Below are 18546 nucleotides of genomic sequence, written 5' to 3'. Positions count from 1 at the left end.
ATTCGCTATGATGTTGGAAATGAATGCTAGAAGATGTATATTCCGCAACGATATACATTGATTAGTTCTTATCAAAAAAATTAGTTTTACAATGAACGGCATGCCGAATGCCATGACTATTCTTTCAGATGTCCTTGATGCGCATTCTTCTGGTAAGAGTGGGGTGGTACCCGAATGGACGTGAGATTTCCGGTTTCCTTGATAGGTCGCATTACTCCTCCAGATCAGAAACCTTGGCAACTTGTACCATCACAATATAGTCTTGAAGTACCCTTTGGAGATATCGAGCTTATAACAAGTCTGTGGCCATTGAGTATGAAATAAACTAAAATCATCATGCATCATGCCTCTTTAATAAATGTTAAGATTCCAACTCAAAATTAGCCCTATTTACGATAACAATATAAACTTTACCTCACATGGATCCTTGTCGCATTTTATAAAAGACAACTTGAAAACAACATAATTACACACTATTAACTTATAAATGAAACTATGAAACTAAACTATGTATGTTTATATAAAATTTGTAATATTCAATATCATACTCAAATTTGTTTACACATGTTCGGCAAATAATCTTTTTACACTTTGTGCAGGTGTTGTTGCTTCCGTTTCTTTTACAATATCCGATTTGGCAGGTCTTGCGTTCGTGTGAAGTACCAGACAACGGATGATCAATGTTTTCTTAATCTTCCTTATCTTCGCAGGCAAGTGCTGAGTGAAGGAATTCAGATTAATTTCGCGTTGAGAGATTTTCCCGAACTTCGGAACGTAAAAGGAAAAGATTATCGGAAGAAAAGACCAAGACGGCTTAAAAAGTCTGTCTAGTGAATTTAATAACAGAAAATGCAGCGATAATAGCAAAAATTAAATTACTTGAATCTTATATAATTTATATACAGGATCATATTATATTAATTTATACATTATAATAAAATATTTGTGGAGAATAGTTAGTACGTGAGGTTTAAAGGACGAGATTACTCGTTGTTGAAACCGTCGAATATATTTAAAATAATAAATTAATGTACAGCCGTATACGTGAGTCGTTAGTGCAAAGTACAAATCGCGGAATAAGATAGCGGAATAAATACTCGCAAATGCTCGTCGTGTAACTCGATAAATATTCGTGAGATACTCAGAGATACTGTACGATATCGTACGATGCTGTTCGATACTCAATCGTTCACGATCGCGACCGTTTATTTATACTGGTCGGGGGAAAGTCGGAAAATTCAAATTTGTCTTCATTCGACAGTTGCATGTAGCGGCGACATTGTTTTGCTCGGAGTTTGTTTATCATTACCTTTCTGCGTCAAGGCTGAGTCAATGTCCTGGCAAAACAATAGCATGAGTCGCTCTCGACTCGCGTCGTCCTTTGACTCCTGTGCCGCTACATTACGCCCTACCAGTGATACCATAACGTTCCGCTCTTACACAATATCGATGCGAAAGCTTTGGCTGTGCCCTTTCGCTTTTACTCTTGACAAGTGCGATTCATGCATACTTGCTGAACATCTCGATAACAGCGAGAATGTACTAGTGCCTGTGACTCCGTTTTACTATTATGTAGGCCTGCCACAGATCATCGAACCCGAGTATAGCCAATCACGTTCGCGAGATATCTCGCTTAGAAATAAACAAAAAGTTAACAATTAACAAGTTAATAAGTTAATATTATTAGTAAGTTATTAAATTAACAATACAAATAGATAGTCACACTTAGCGCAATACTCGTCTTCGAACGATACCTTCTTCTTCTTTATCGTCTTTTTTATTTTCACATGGAAAAAATTTCGTCTATTCACATCGTGATTTACAATCGAAGAATGATCGATGTTTCGTTCGTGTATCGTTATTTATGATCACTTGCGACATTTGTATTATTTGATTCGTACGTATCAATATTTAACGCCTCCATTTTTAAAGAGATCATAATCTCGAGCATTCGGTAACGATCAACGGCTTTATCATCAAGTTTCTTTATTCGGTTTCGCACGTCGATGTTCCAGTCGGTTCCCGATTGTGTTTCAAGGTTTTTCCATTTTTCCAATACGGCAGTGTTTACGTAAAGTTTGGTAGCCGCATCCACAGCTACAACAAGTCCACCGATATTACACACCCTTCGTTTTTAACATCGATCACCTTACCGTTAGGTGACAAACACATCTTATTATCGCGTACGTAATTACTGTCCCTTATCTTCCTTCCCCTTGCATCGGAAGTTTCATCCTCCTCCGACATAGAGCATTATCGGAAACAATTTGCAATTGCGAATACGTTCTTCTCCTCTCAAATCGAACAACACAGCAATCTTGTCGATCGATACTTCGTCAACTGCTATTTCAACGATCTAGAGAACGTTTCATTTATAACTACTATACCAGTTTGACGAAGCTCCTCCAGTATTAACATGATCTCGTTATCATCCGTTATATCTAATATGATCAGCTGTTTGTGCGAAAAGGAACAGCCTCAATCGATCCATCAGTTCTTGCGAATCGTCCCAATGAAAGTTTCGATCATATCAACCGCATTTTTCATTACGAACATGTTTTTCGATAGTAGCGATTGCATTCCACGTCTTTGCATTTAACCTCTTGCCTTACGATTTAGGTTCCAATAGCGCATGCCATAAATAACAAGATCGATCAAACCATTTCACGGTTTGTCTGAGCGTTCGAAATTGCGCAAATCGCATATGTTTTTTGTTGCGTAAATGCATGTGTAAGGTACCATATAACTAAATTTATTTTGCAGGATGTTTGATAAATAATTACTACCAATTGATCATTGAATAAAAAAGATTTATTATCTTGAAGTAAATAATAAATGAACAACATCGACGTACCATGCCTCTCACACGTGTTGTTTGTGTTTGACCCGATCGACGAAAAACATCTTTCACGCGATATTGTAGGTTAAGGAATTAGCAACCAGCGGCGCTATAACGCGTTTGTATTTATATCCTTTACCTATCATAGAAATGATCGAGGGGTTATCACGCTTATGCGCTTTCGAGACAACTAAACTTTATGCTATATACATGTTGGGTTTACATTAGAATTAGGGTTAGGGGCGTGAAACGAATCTCCATTTGAATTACACATTGTCGTGATGCAATAGAGAAGACATTGACTAGTGGAAATATGTTTATCATAGAACTGGACAAGTAACCGTGGTAATTAGATACTCGAGAAATTAATGACAATGATCCTAGGTTCAATAACGAATCCGCGGTCAACGGGATAACAGGATGCTCTTTCTTCCAAAACCCAAATCGCACTCGACTTGCTTGGCCACGGTGGAAGTATAACTAAACTAACTCTTTATTAAAACGAATATCCGCCGAGCGTAATATCCGAGCGTAAAGACGCTATGTAACTCCCTAATGCGACCTCACCAGAGAATGACTTTCCGCCACGATGCTGTTGCAGAGGAAATCTATGATGGGGCGTGTCTAAGGGAAAGTGAGGGAAATTGACGTTGCTGCTAATTGGCCAATCTCCATATCGGTGGTTAGAAAAAGATGCTAGCTGCCCTCGAGGGAAAGTTGCTAGTGGGAGACGCCGTTCGTTGAAAAATAGGTATCTCCCATCTTCCCGTAGCTGGGACAAAGACTGTTTGTCTGTTTGAAGGACTTTAGTTAACTAAACCTTAAGATTTATAACGGGCCCTCAGGCTAGCTGAACATGTACTCCAGAGACGCATCGACATCTGGCAATCATCTTGCTCGAAGAATAGGGTCTGCGTGTGGCGAGCCACGGGACAGAAACCGTTGGAATGTTTACTGTCGCGTGTCGCCACGAATATTTCTTTTAAGGAGAGCTATAGAATTACTCCATACCTTTGTTAGGCAAAGCGTTCATCCCGTGACCGCGGCTACGTTCGGCGTCTGACTGTCGCCTCGAGCCCAAGCTCATTATCACAATTCTCGAATAATTACAATCGGGTAGAATAACTACAATTGTTTAATTACAGCTATAGTAGACTCTAGATTACAATATCGCGGGATTATCCAAAATTCCAAAGGCTCCGGTGTTCTTTTCATCTCTGACATATATATTACACTCTGAAGACCTCGATAACCTTCTTACACGCACGCTTGTTGTCAAGCAGGCACTATTCTAAAAGTTTCTAACATCTAACAACAGTCTTTTGTCTCAACTAAGAACTGGACGTCCTCTGACGCTTACACACACTCCCATGTACAGTGTAAATGTATCATCTACTTAACACGCCTCCTTACATTTATACTGTACACTTAATTGTATTTACATACTTGTCGAATTAAGTAACAGAAAATTTAACACTTAGTGCTTTATTTACATTCCTCTTATTTCACATTCATCCATGACCTAAACCTTTCGAATTTTTCCCTACACAGTGCTTTCGTAAAAATATCTGCAGTATTTTCGTCTGTACTTAGTTTAATTATATTTATCCTATTTTCCTTTAAGCACTCGTGAACGTAGTGGTAATGAACTTCAATGTGTTTAGAATTTTTTGTGAAATTTCCGTACTTTGCTATACTTATCACTCCAGAGTTATCCTCATAAATTTTTACAGGGTTATCGTCTAGATTTACATTGAAGAGTTTCATAATTTCTCTAATAGACATTAATTCACTCACCGCTTCTGATAAGGCTACATACTCTGCATACGTCGAGGCTTTTGTCACACACCTTTCCAACTGATTACATCTCCATACAATCTAATTACATATCCAGAAGTACATTTCCTATCTACTTGATCTCCTGCCCAATCGGCGCCCACATAACAATCTATCGTTTCACATTTTTCATTTCTTTTATAATGTAACCTTAAATCTCTAGTCTGGTACAAATATTTCAATATTCGCAAAGAATATTTAAAATGTGTCTCGCTACAACAATCTTGGAATCTACTTAGATAATTTACACTATAACTTAAATTGGGGCTAGTATTTGTACTAATATACAGCAATGCACCAATTAAATTCTTGTATCCTATATCCTTTCTATGTATCTCAGCTTTTCCAATTTTTAAATTTTTCTCCATAGGTGTATAGTACAATTTGCTGTCTTGTAATTTATATTTCTTTGCTAATGATTCAATGTATTTTGTTTGGCTTAGTGTCATTTCATTTTTGATATAATCATACTCTATATTTATTCTATATTTATTACTTCACCTAAATCTCTTTCATTTTAAATTTATCAGTTAATAACTTCTTTATATTTTGTATCCCCCTTTTGTTTTTACTACAATTTAACAAATCATCTACATATATTAGCAAATAAACAACATTTTCCCCTTCTCCATGAGTATATAAGCACAATTCTACATTATTCTTCTTAAAAGCTAATCTCGTCACACACCTATCAAAACACTCATACCAATCCTTCGGACTTTCTTTTAACTCATAAAGCGCTTTCGATAATTTACAAACTCTATTCGTTCAGTCTGCATATCCCTTTGGTTGATTTACATATACCTTCGAGCTCACTTCACCATTTAAAAAGGCAGTTTCTACATCCATTTGCTCAATGATTAATCCATTTTTGCAACAATATGATAGCAATATCTTAAGGGTCTGTTTACTCGCTACTGGAGAATATATGTCATCGACTACGTTTCTTTGTTGAAATCCTCTTACCACTAATCTAGCCTTACACCTGTCATCTGATTTTCTCGTGTAAACCCATTTCACATGTAAGTCTTCTTTGCCTTTTACCTTTTCTACCAATTTCCAAGTTTTGTTCTCATATAGGCATTCTATTTCTTTATCCATAGCCTGTTTCCAACCTTCACTATTTTCACAACAAATCGCCTCCTCAAATGTGCAAGGGTTATCTATTCTACAATAATTTGCGTGAATCTCACTGCTGTTTTCCTTTTCTGGATACCTTTTTGGAGTTCTCTTATTACGTGTAGATCTACGTGTAGATGTAGGAATCTGTAGGCTTTCAGAACTACTATCATTTTCATCTTCTCTATTTTTAACTCCTCCTTATTCATGCTGCTAGCAACTGTTATTTTTCTACCTAATAAGACTCTGTAACCTACTTCACTATATCCTACCAGAATTCCCATATCTGCCTTTTTATCCCATTTAGAAACTCTTTTTTGTTCTGGCTTTCTTACAAAAACTTTACTTCCATACAGATATAAATTTTCAACACTTGGTTTTCTCCCGAGAAATATTTCATAAGGAGTCTTTCTCTCTACAGTGTTTGTTAATATTCGATTTTTCAAGTATGCCGCTGTACATACTATTTCCGGCCAATATTTTTTATGTACTTTCGCTTCCATTAACAAACAACGCGCCATGTCCATCACTTTCTATTATATTTTTCCGCTGTTCCGTTTAATTCATGTACATAGGTAGGACAATTATTTATTATTATCTCTTTATCTCTAGCAAATTTATAAATTCGATTGTTTAGGTATGTTTTTAACCTCCTGTCCGTTAAGTTCTCAACCTCATTTACAAACTGTACAAGAGAATCAAAGACCTCATCCTTTGATTTTATACAATAGATTCTAGCTATTTTACTATAATCATCAACAAATGATATAAAGTATTTCTCTCCATTTAATCCGGTAGTCTTAAATGGACCGCACACGTCTGTATGAACAATTTCCATTATCTCCCTAGCCTTAGTTCGATTATTTTTGAAAAGTAAATTATGCATTTTGCCTCCTATACACATTTCAAAAATTCCTTTTCAAATTTATTCGGTATACCTATCACTAGCTGCTCTTTACTCAAAATATTTAAGTATTTAAAATTTACGTGTCCTAGCATCCTATGCCATCTTTCTTTTTTACTCATACCACTACGTTCGGCACTGTTTACTGAGTGCTTCTTTCCTTTCAATATACTCTTCATTTTATATATTCCGTTGTCTTTGACCGCTATAGCTGTGAGTTTATTGTTTTCATCTATTATTCTCGCAATGTTTCCTTTGAAATAACCATATTGTTATTATCCGTTAACTTGCCTAAGCTAATTAAGTTTGCGGACATTTCTTTCGCATAAAAAACTTTATTCATATTTATTTTATTTCGCTTTCCAAATGCTTCGAAATAGCTTATAGCATTTCCTACTTTTGTTGCCTTTATCGATCTATTATCGCCCAAATATATATGTCGGAGAGGGAAAGACAGCGGGATTTCCCGTCCGGAATGTTGGGAAAACCCCCAATACACTAGTCCAGACTTTTACTATAGCCGCCCTTAAGTAATAAAAATAAGAAATAGTCTTAATGTTCCAATCTGACTTTATGACGATGGGTTTGGGCTCGAAGTAACATGGCAGGTCACCAGACGTAGCAACGGTCACGAGAGGGACATGTACCTGACAGAGGTATGAAATGATTATATGGCTCTCCTTAAAACAAAGATTAACCCGAGAAGCGGGGACAGGAGTATATAAGGGCAGCCTCTTTTGGATTGACAGAGTTAGAGTGAGAGTTAAAGTTAGTCAGTTGGTTAGTGAGTCGTTGGACGAATTGCCGATTAAGTTATCGGGAAGTTACCCGAATCGAGTAGCACGTTGATACGAGTCCTCCCGTGGACCGTGGATTCGTTATCGAACCTGAATTCGTTGTCACCATCATCTCGACTATCCTATTACCATTACTCGTAGCCTCTGGTAGTGTCCACATTCGTACTGGTAGAGATTGGCTACATTCGCGACGGTAAAGTAAGTAGAGGTTCATCGAACGCCCCAAAATGCCAACCTGACTCCGACATATATTTACCGGTTCTTTAAGGTCGATAGATTTGTCAAAATAATTTATATCGTTAATTATGTGATCGGTACAACCGCTATCTAATAACCACATAATTTCATTATTACTTATCTCTTTGATCTCGCTGTTGTGTGCTGCGTGCGCCGTTGCCATCCATGTGCCTGCTCCTAAATTGCCATACTCGCTCGTGCCGGTTGCTGTTTGACGATGGAAGTTCCCACGTCCCCTGCTTATATAGCCTTTGCTTCCTCTTCCTCTGCTGCTACCACGTGTTGACCCACGCCGATAACTGTTACTAATTCCCGCTTGAACGCCATTTTGACACTCTCTTTCAAAATGTCCCACTCTTCGACATTTGAAGCATCTTTCCTTTTTCGCAGCAAAGGCATTATATTTCATTTCGATTTGATTTATCTTTCTTTTCCGCTATTTCTGTCTTATTCCTCACGTACGCTATCGTTTGATTCTCTTCTTTTACTGCGTCTATTATATCCGCTATGTAGCTATACTCTTCAGGTAACGCATTAAGCATGTAATTTAGCTTTTCCCTCTCACTCACTTGTGCGCTATCACTTCTTAATTCGTTTATTAATTTATCAAAATCGCTAAAGAATAATGCTGAATCACTGTAGTTCTCCAGTCTTATGTTTTCCAATCTCCTTCTGCATACGATCTGCAGTGCCGTCGACTCTCTTAAGTACATTTCGTCAAACTTTCTCATTATCTCATACGCCGTTTTTTCCTCACAAATATATTCCAGTTGTCTATTTGATATTGCACTATAAATTATATTCATCGCCTTCAGATCCTTTCTGTCCCAGTCTGGATTGTCTGTTTCGGTCTTCACTCGAGTTATAACAATATCACATTCCTTATACCTCAGGAACATTGTTATTCTTTTCTTCCACATACCGTAATCCTCGCCATCAAATATTGGTATTATACTTTCCGAACTTTCCATTTTAATTGATTTTCTATTCTTTACTCAAGCGCTATTTTTCTTTTATTATATATCCTTGGAAAATTTCTTCCCTTACTAAACTCACCCAAACTAAATCGCAAGACCAACACACACTCTAAAAAGTTTGCAAAATTAGGAACCACGCTCTACTACCATGTTAAGGTATAATAAATTAATAACTTTATTAGCACACAACGCCGATACATATATATTACACATTGAAGACCTCGATAACCTTCCTACACGCACGCTTGTTGTCAAACAGACTATTCTAGAAGCTTCTAAAATCTAACAACAGTCTTTTGACTCAACTAAGATCTGGACGTCCTCTGACACTTACACACAAACACTCCCATGTACAGTGTAAATGTATCACCTACCTAACAGCTGCCAAATACAGCGCACATCAGCCAGTTTGCGCTATGTCGACTCAGGTCCCTGCGAAATGCATTGGATTTCCAATTTTGGAGATTCTGTCCTAAATTTTCAATTGAATGTCTCCGTCTCCATTGGAGATATGTTACAATTCGATGAGCATTCTACTCCACATTTGCTGCTAAATACAGCGCGCATAAGCCGGTTTTTGCAATGTCAACCCTGGTCCCTGCCAAATCCTTTTTAATTGCAGTTTAGCATATTTAGGCTTAAGTGTCCCATTAAACATATCTCTGCTGCCATTGGTGGTATGTCGCCAATTCGATGCGCGTTATACTCCACATTCGCTGCTAAATTCAGCGGACCTGCCCCTGAATATATTATGTCAACTGGGATGGAGGTCAAATCCATTGTAATTACAGTTTAGCATATTTAGGATTAAGTGTTCCATTAAACGTATCTCTGCTGCTATTGGTGGAATGTCGACAATTGGATGCGCGTTATACTCCACATTATAAGCCAAATACAGCACACATGTTCCTCTTTACATTATGTCAACTGGGGTGGAGGTCAAATCCATTGTAATTGCAGTTTAGCATATTTAGGCTTGAGTGTTCCATTAAACGTATCTCTGCTGCTATTGGTGGAATGTCGACAATTGGATGCGCGTTATACTCCACATTATAAGCCAAATACAGCACACATGTTCCTCTTTACATTATGTCAACTGGGGTGGAGGTCAAATCCATTGTAATTGCAGTTTAGCATATTTAGGCTTGAGTGTTCCATTAAACGTATCTCTGCTGCTATTGGTGGTGTGTCGACATTTCGATGCGCGTTACACTCCACATTTGCTGCTAAATACAGCGCACCTGTTCCTGTTTACATTGTGTCAACTCTCGTCGAGGTCAAATCTATTCTAATTGCAGTTTAGCATATTTAGGCTTAAGTGTTCCATTAAACGTATCTCTGCTGCTATTTGTGGTATATCGACAATTCGATGCGCGTTATACTCCACATTCCCTGCCAAATACAGCGCACCTGTTCCCGTTTACATTATGTCAACTTGGGTTGGGGTCAAATGCATTGTAATTGCAGTTTAGCATATTTAGGCTTAAGTGTCCCATTAAACGTATCTCTGCTGCTATTGGTGGTATATCAACAATTCGATACGCGTTACACACCACAATTGCTGCCAAATACTGTGCACCCGTACCTGTTTACATTGTGTCAACTCGGGTCGCGGTGAAATCTAACGGTATTGTAGTACTGCATATTCAGGCTTCAATATTCAATTGAACGTATCTCCGTTTCCATTGGAGATAAGTCGACAATTCTAGGCGCGTTCTACTCCACATTTGCTGCCAAATACAGGGCACCTGCTATTGTTTACAGTATGTCAACTCGGGTTCAGGACAAATCCAATGTTATTGCAGTACTGCATATTCACGATTCAATATTCCATTGAACGTATCTACGCTACCATTGATGATATCTCGACAATTCGATGCGCGTTATACCCTTCCTTTGCTGGCAAATGCAGCGCCTTTCAGCCGGTTTGCGCTATGTCAACTCCGTGCTCTGTCAAATCCAGAGTAATTGGAGTTTTGGTGGTTCTGTCTGCAATATTCAATTGCACTTATCTCAGTTTCTATTCTAGTTATCTTGAAAATTCGATGCGCGTTCTATTCCACATATGCTGCAAAATACTGCGCATATCAGCCAGTTTGCGCTATGTCAACTCAGGCCCCTGCCAGATTCATTGTAATTGCAATTTTGCAGATTCTGTCTTAAATGTTCAACTGGACGTTTCTCCGTTTCCATTGGAGATATGTCGACAATTCGATGCACGTTATACTCCACATTTGCTGCCCAATATAGCGCACCTACTCCTGTTTACATTGTGTTAACTCTGGTCGTGGTCAAATCCAATGTTATTGCAGTACTGCATATTTAGGCTTCAATATTCATTTGAGCGTATCTCCGTTGCTGTTGGTGATATGGTGACAATTCCATGCGCGTTATACAATTCAACAATTTAAACAAATCTCACAATAACATCATGAATGATTCAAAGGAAAGGAAAAAGGAATGGAACGATAGGAATACACACTTTTATAACAAATATGAAATATCAAACAATTTAATATATAGCAAATATGGACATACAAAACCACAATAAACAAAATATATCTTATATACAACTTGATATATACTATATAAAACACCTAGGCATGTTAACACACATCAATAAACCAGGCACTATTGTCAGAATCCACACACGAAACGTCAAGATTGAAGTAAAAGGAATTCCACGAACAGTACACTTGAGCAAGTTAAAATTAACACATAATCGAAACAGACCACCAGAACGATTTCATGAGGTAACGTAGTATGGTGGTATATGGAACAACACTGCTTGTCGAATACTGCAGATAGTAGAAACCTAAAAGGAAAAAGGAAAATTACTATGCGTGTTCTAACTACTACTTAAATATAAAATGTGTTATTGAATAAAATAATTACAAAACAGTGGAAGTGAAAAGTACCTCGTGAACAATTACTCATCGTAGAAGGAAGTGTATGTGCGAAGACAGGTTATGTGTCCATATCCGTAGAACATAATGTATAACAGACACAGTTGAAACAAATGTAGAAATTAACTACAATTGTTTCAATACAAAACATAATACTACTAAATATTTATGACAATATTGTGCCTAAATCAAAGGAAGTGTGACACTGCTTACCGAATCACGCAGATAATAGAAACGTAAAAGAAAAAGGAAAATTACTATGTGTGTGTTCTAACCATCATTTAATTACACAACATGTCAATTCAATAAAATAATTAAAAGCAGTGAAAGGTAAAAGCACCTAGTGCACAATTAATCATCGTAAAAGCGTACATACAGGAATTTCACAGAAACAAGTTGTGGACCCACTCCATAGAACGTACTATGCAGCTGTCAGCAGAAACGAATGGATAAACTAACCTCAATTGCCTTAATATATATCTGGAAGAGAATAATACTATTAAAGACTTACAATAACAACACCTCACTTAAACTAAATGAAGCACGATAACAATCAATAGTTGAATGTTCCACAACGGACTTACAGTTGGCCAATGGAAAATAAAAACGGAAAAATCAAGAAAATTAATGACATTATAACGAAATAACTCAGCGTCGATACAGCAGTCTTTAATAAGAAGAAATAAAATCAATTAATAAGTGTAGGAAGAGTCAAGAAATAATTAAGATAGGTTAAGTGAATAACAACGATAATCCACTACTCACATCGAAGAAGTTTATACAAGGATCAGCGCAGCTATGAGAAACCAACTACCGAATTGGAGTAAATGTGTACAAAGAATCGAAGTTGATACTACTGGAATGGTCTTAGCAAACAAGAAAAGGTACCTTATAAGTTAACGAGGTTTGTATGCAACCAATCATTGTAGAAGTGTACATGCAGGAACTTCACGTTGGCTACGAATCCAACATTGCAAAACACAATATACGACGGTATGAAGATATCGAAGATAATAAATACCGAGGTAACCAGGCACAACCTAAAAAGGGGAAGAATGTTGTAAACCATCTTGGAATAGAAATTGATAATAATAAGAAGCTGGTTACTCACATCGGAAGATATACATTAAAACCGACACAGTTACAAGAAGCCTACTACCAAACTTAAGTGAATACTTACGGAATACTGAACCAGATACTACCGAAGCAGTCAAGGCGGTAACAAGAAACTGGAAAACCAAGGAAATGTTCTAACACTATAACAAACAATTCAATGCTGACGAAGCTGTCTTAGCAAACAAGATAGTGGACGAACTATTTTACTATACAGATATTTATAAAATATAGTGTTTTATATATATCTATATATATACTTACGATTCTAGGATAAGTAGAAGTAGTCATGTTAAGTGTTAGACATGTAACGAAGAACCAGAAGATACCAAACGCGCACCATGTAACCGTTCCAAGTAAAGGACTCAGCATTGAAGGATTAGAATTGTAGAACCAATAAACAATAAAGATTTTAATTAACGATGTATAGATTAGCTCCAAAATTCTATGTAAAGGCAGCAAATTACACGTACAAGGTAACGACAACTTCCTAACAAAGAAACAGAAAATAGCCAATAATATAGGAATAGGTTAGGAATTAATCAAGACCGATTAACCGAGTATCAACGATAAACACGATTAAGATAAGAAATTATTATATTGTACTAAGTTATTATAGTATAATTGTATTAAGTCTGGCATAGAGAAATAAGGTTATGTTACGCAGTAGAACTGGTAATAACATACTATGCACATATTACTATCAAATTAATTAAGCGAACACTCTATAAAAATAAACCACTCAAAACACAACAATAAAACAGTGCTATTGATAAAATATAAAATTTAACAATAACACAATACATATGCTATTATATTAAAATAACACACAATATATATACACATTATAATGATTACACAAACAATACTATTGCCATTCTAACTGCGCTAAAATAGAAGAAACTAAGCAACGGACGAATAATTATTTCAGTATTAAACAAACTAAGGAGGCGTCACTATACTTTTACCAGAGACATCTACTGCGGCCATCTTAAATTGTCATGAACATAAGATAGCTTTTACACGTGCGCATCGGAATACATGCAATAATTATACATATTAAATAAATGCAAAATAACATTATTTCCACTTCAATTATACGTCAACTGCCAAAATAAAGTTACAAATAATTAACAAATAAATAATAGATTCGACATTAATAAAAGTCACTATATACTAGGGACATTCACAGGCGGCCATTTTGGATAATCAACACATATAGTAACTTTTATGCCTTACAAAATAAATTATATTTTCGATGAAAAAGTAAATATTTAATACAAATGCAAGATCGTAAGGAGGAAAGAACAAATAATAATTAATACAATATAACACATTATTACATGGTAACACGAGTATTAGAAATTAATAGAAACCAGCCGTGAGAAACAAATCATGAAAACACATTATTAAGATTAATTAACATTTTTAAAATTTGAATAAATCCTATTCTACATTACCAACTGTAACTACATTATCAAATACAAATATAAATATATATATATATATGTCGGATCGTCACTGGGAATGGGGTTGTGGGCGTCAAACGAATCTTCTCGAGGATTAGCCATTGTTACGGTACACACAGGCGTAGTTTATTGCAATGATAGAATTATTACAGTCTTAACAATTGATCACGGCGGTTCGGCACTCGCGACACTAGTGACGATGCTCTCGGGCTCAATAACGAATCCGCGGCCAACGGGATGACAACAGAACGTACTCACAAAGTCTAAGTCTGAAAATAATCACTGATCGCGAAGGCGTTACTCCTTAATCGATGAGATCGCGAGCGAGAATGCCTTTCCCGTCCCGATGATGCCACACAGGAAAACTATAACGGGGTGTGTCTAAGGATACGAGATCATCGGATTCGTCGAGAAAAGCCTTCGTTCAGAAAGTAAGGGAAATTGACGTTGCTGCTAATTGGTCAATCTCCATATCGGTGGTTAGAAAAGGATGCTAGCCGCCCTCGAGGGAAAGTTGCTAGACGCCGCTCGTTTAAAATATGTCTCCCCTATCTTCCCGTAGTTGGGACAAAGACTGTTTGTCTGTTTGAAGGACTTTAGTTAACTAAACCTTAAGATTTATAACGGGCCCTCGGGCTAGCCGAACATGTACTGCGGAGACGCATCGACATCTGGCAATCATCTTATTCGAAGAATAGGGTCTGCGCGTGGCAAGCTACGGGACAGAAACCGTTGGAATGTTTACTATCGCGTGTCGCCACGAATATTTCTTTTAAGGAGAGCTATAGAATTACTCCATACTTTTGTTAGGCAAAGCGTTCATCCCGTGACCGCGGCTACGTTCGGCGACTGACTGTCGCCTCGAGCCCAAGCTCATTATCACAATTCTCGAATAATTACAATCGGGTTGAATAACTACAATTGTTCAATTACAGCTATAGTAGACTCTAGGTTACAATGTTGCGGGATTATCCAAAATTCCAAAGGCTCCGGTGTTCTTTCATCTCCGACACGGCCATCCTGACTATCACACGTCCTCGTGTGTAACTAAAATATCGTATTTCTTACATTAGATTCGATACAACTGACATTATTTGCGATTTAACTAAATGTCCAAGTAAGTCAAGGGTCCAGTGCAATAACAAAGTTTCGTTCGGAGGTTTGACAACAGAAAAATAAAAGAGAATAGGAATATGTAATGTTATAATTTGTATTCAGTGTTAGGTGCGTTCCGTGAGTCGCCAGTCAGACCGTAATGACACAACAGATCATTTTCGATTTCGTACACCGGTGAACCTCAGTTTGTTGGATCATATTGCCACGTTGGGTGCATTACACCCAGAAAGCACGTAAGCCCACTCAACGGGTTACAACAAAAGCACGTAACCCCACTCAACGGGTTACAACAAAAGCACGTAACCCCACTCAACGGGTTACAACAAAAAGCATATCAACCCACTCAACGGGTTACAACAAAAGCACAACAACCCACTCAACGGGTTACAACAAAAACACATCAACCCACTCAACGGGTTACAACAAAAGCACGTAAAACCACTCGGTGTATTACTATGACCACAACGCAGTGTTAATGATCCTCTGAGGTCAGTGTACTTGTATCGTTATTATCACCGCCGTTGTCATCGCCGCAGACGTCTAACTCAGCAGGGACGCAACCTTCTGGCATTTTTCTCAGTCTGTCGTGTCTGTCCTTATATGATCGTTTGCCGTCTAAGGTTTTTAGGGTATATCTATCTCCTTCCAAAATCTCGGCTATTACGAATGGACCCCTGAATTTCGGATCTAACTTCGTCTGGTTTCTTTCCTCGTTTTTACGTAACACGAAATCGCCAAGGTTGAACCTAACTATTTTAGCTTTGTTTTCGTCGAACCTATCCTTATCGTATTTGGCGCTTGCTTCTATATTCTTTATCGCCTGCTGTCTTACATGGGAGATATTTACTTCTCTTTCTCCGATATTGTCGGGTAGGGATAAGCCATAGGGTCTCGCTGTTTTTCCGATTAGTAGTTCCAACGGGCTTGACTTAGTCACGCGGTTGGTGGTACAATTTAAGGCCAGTTGTATTTCCCCGATCGCGTCTTGCCAGGACCGCCCGGTGGTTTCTATTGTTGTGCTTTTTAGCGTACTCATAATACGCTCTACCTGTCCGTTGGCCCTACTAGCTCCGGTCGCAATTAAATGGAGTTTAATGTATTTATCTTGCCAAAAGTCTCGAAATTCTTTGCCCGTAAAACGTCTTCCCTGATCCGCTATTATCCGGCAGGGAGTGCCGAACAAAAATATAGCGGACTTAAGCGCTTTAATGGTGTTAACGGAGTCTATCTTACGGGTATAGTGCAAGTATACGAACTTAGTAAAGGCGTGGACCAACACAATGACGTATTCATTCGAATCGCTTTTACCGCTTAATTTGCCCGTTATGTCCATATGAACCGTATGCCAAGGTATACTGGTCTTATGTATGGGGTGTAATTCGGCTTGTACTCTACCCGAACTTGCCTTTGAAACTCGACAAGCATGACAGTTCTCTACGAATTTGCGAACATACTTCGCCATTCCTTCGAACCAGTAATACTCGTACAGTTTCTCAAGCGTTTTATCCCAACCTAAGTGCATAATGGACTGGTGCACATGGTTAATAACAGACCACCTAAACCCTCTCGGAACGATGGGCAGGCAGAGAGTTCTACCTTTTCTCTGTATTTTACGATGAAGGGTGCCGGACCGTAACTCATACGTATTCGCGACGTCTTCCGCGAGCCCTTCGTTCTGTAATTTATCGACGATCTCGGAAATTTGTGGGTCGCGACGTTGTTCCACTAGTAGCCAATCGTCGGAGATTTCGGTTAGGTTAATTTCTTTCTCTACGATTTTGCTGAACGTACTGCGATCCAAGTCTACGGGATTTCGCGAAAGGAAATCTACGTATAATTACGTATCCCAAGTAGAGTACCGATGTCTTTAAAAAGGAGCATTTCGAAAAGTTAAAGGAGAATCCGGCTTTCACGAGGGTATTTAATACGGTGCTCACCCTTTCTAGAGCTTGGTCTACTGAGTCGGCAATAATTAGGACGTCGTCCAAGTAAACAACAACGAACGAATACGCGAGGTCGCCTAAGGCGTTGAGAATGGCCCTCTGGAGAACGGATGGTGTATTTTTCAATTCGAACGGCATAGTCACGTACTCGTATTGCCCGTCGGGTGTAACGAACGCCGTATATTCCGTCGAATTAGGATGAATGGAAATTTGGTGGAATCCGCTGGCCATGTCCAGGCTAATGAAGTATCTCGCCTTCTGCAATCTCGCGATTTGATCCGCGATGAGGGGTAGGGAATACCGGTTCGCGACCGTATTTTTATTTAATGCCCGAAAATCTACGCACAGTCTGTCTGAGCCGTCTTTCTTCTTTACAAGTAATATAGGGCTCGCGAACGGTGAGTTGCTCGGCCTCACGATTTTTGCTTTAATTAACTCGTCTATTCTCTCACGCACTATCCTACGCTCTTCTTCGCTAAGTCGGCTTTGCACGGTGACATTAGGATCGATTAACCGTATTTCTAACTGGCCCGTGCTTACGCGAGTACGTGGGAAGCCCGTAATGAATGAATTTTTGAATTTCTCGAGAACAGAAATTAACCGACTTTTATCGTTACCAACCACGTCAGTGTCAACCGCATTGATATTGATCTCGTCTTCGGAAGTTTTACTACAGGCATTAATAGTCTTCGTTTTACAAATATCGACGCTATTTCGTGTAATAGTTACATCAAAACCCTGGCTTAAGATCTCGCGGCCAATCATGATATCATAATGCAAGTGACTATCGGCCAGAGCGTGAAAGGTTATCTCCAATGTAAAACAGTTAATGCGTACCGTAGATAAGATCTGGGATGTACTCTTAACGCAGGTGTTTCCTATTCCTCGCATAACTACTATATCTATCGTTCTCCTACCGGAGAATTTCGGAGCGACAGATTCTCTAATTAATGAGCACTCGGCTCCGGAATCGAAGTAAAATGGGAACGACTCACCCAGATGACTTAAACTACCGGCTGGGGACTCCACCACGCAGGAGTTGACTTCACGCTCATCCTTGGGGCCTGGTCTACCGTCCCGTCGTGCCGGGCAGTTAGGTGCGATATGGCCTTCCGCATGACACCTGTAGCAAACCGCCTTGGACGGTGCGGCCGGTCGGCTTCCTTCCTGGCTTCGTGCATCCCTCTGCTGTTCGTTCTGCATCCTCTTGCGGCAGTCCTTTATTCTGTGTCCGAGAGTACCACAGTAATGACACCTCGTCTGGTGGCCCGATAACTTGCGTCGCTTAGC

This window comes from Bombus vosnesenskii, unplaced genomic scaffold (genome assembly GCF_011952255.1).
Source record: "Bombus vosnesenskii isolate JDL3184/JDL3185 unplaced genomic scaffold, Bvos_JDL3184-5_v1.1 scf7180000015320, whole genome shotgun sequence".
Lineage (NCBI taxonomy): Eukaryota > Metazoa > Arthropoda > Insecta > Hymenoptera > Apidae > Bombus > Bombus vosnesenskii.
The sequence above is the reverse complement of the archived record's forward strand: the minus strand, read 5'-3'. Positions refer to the sequence as shown.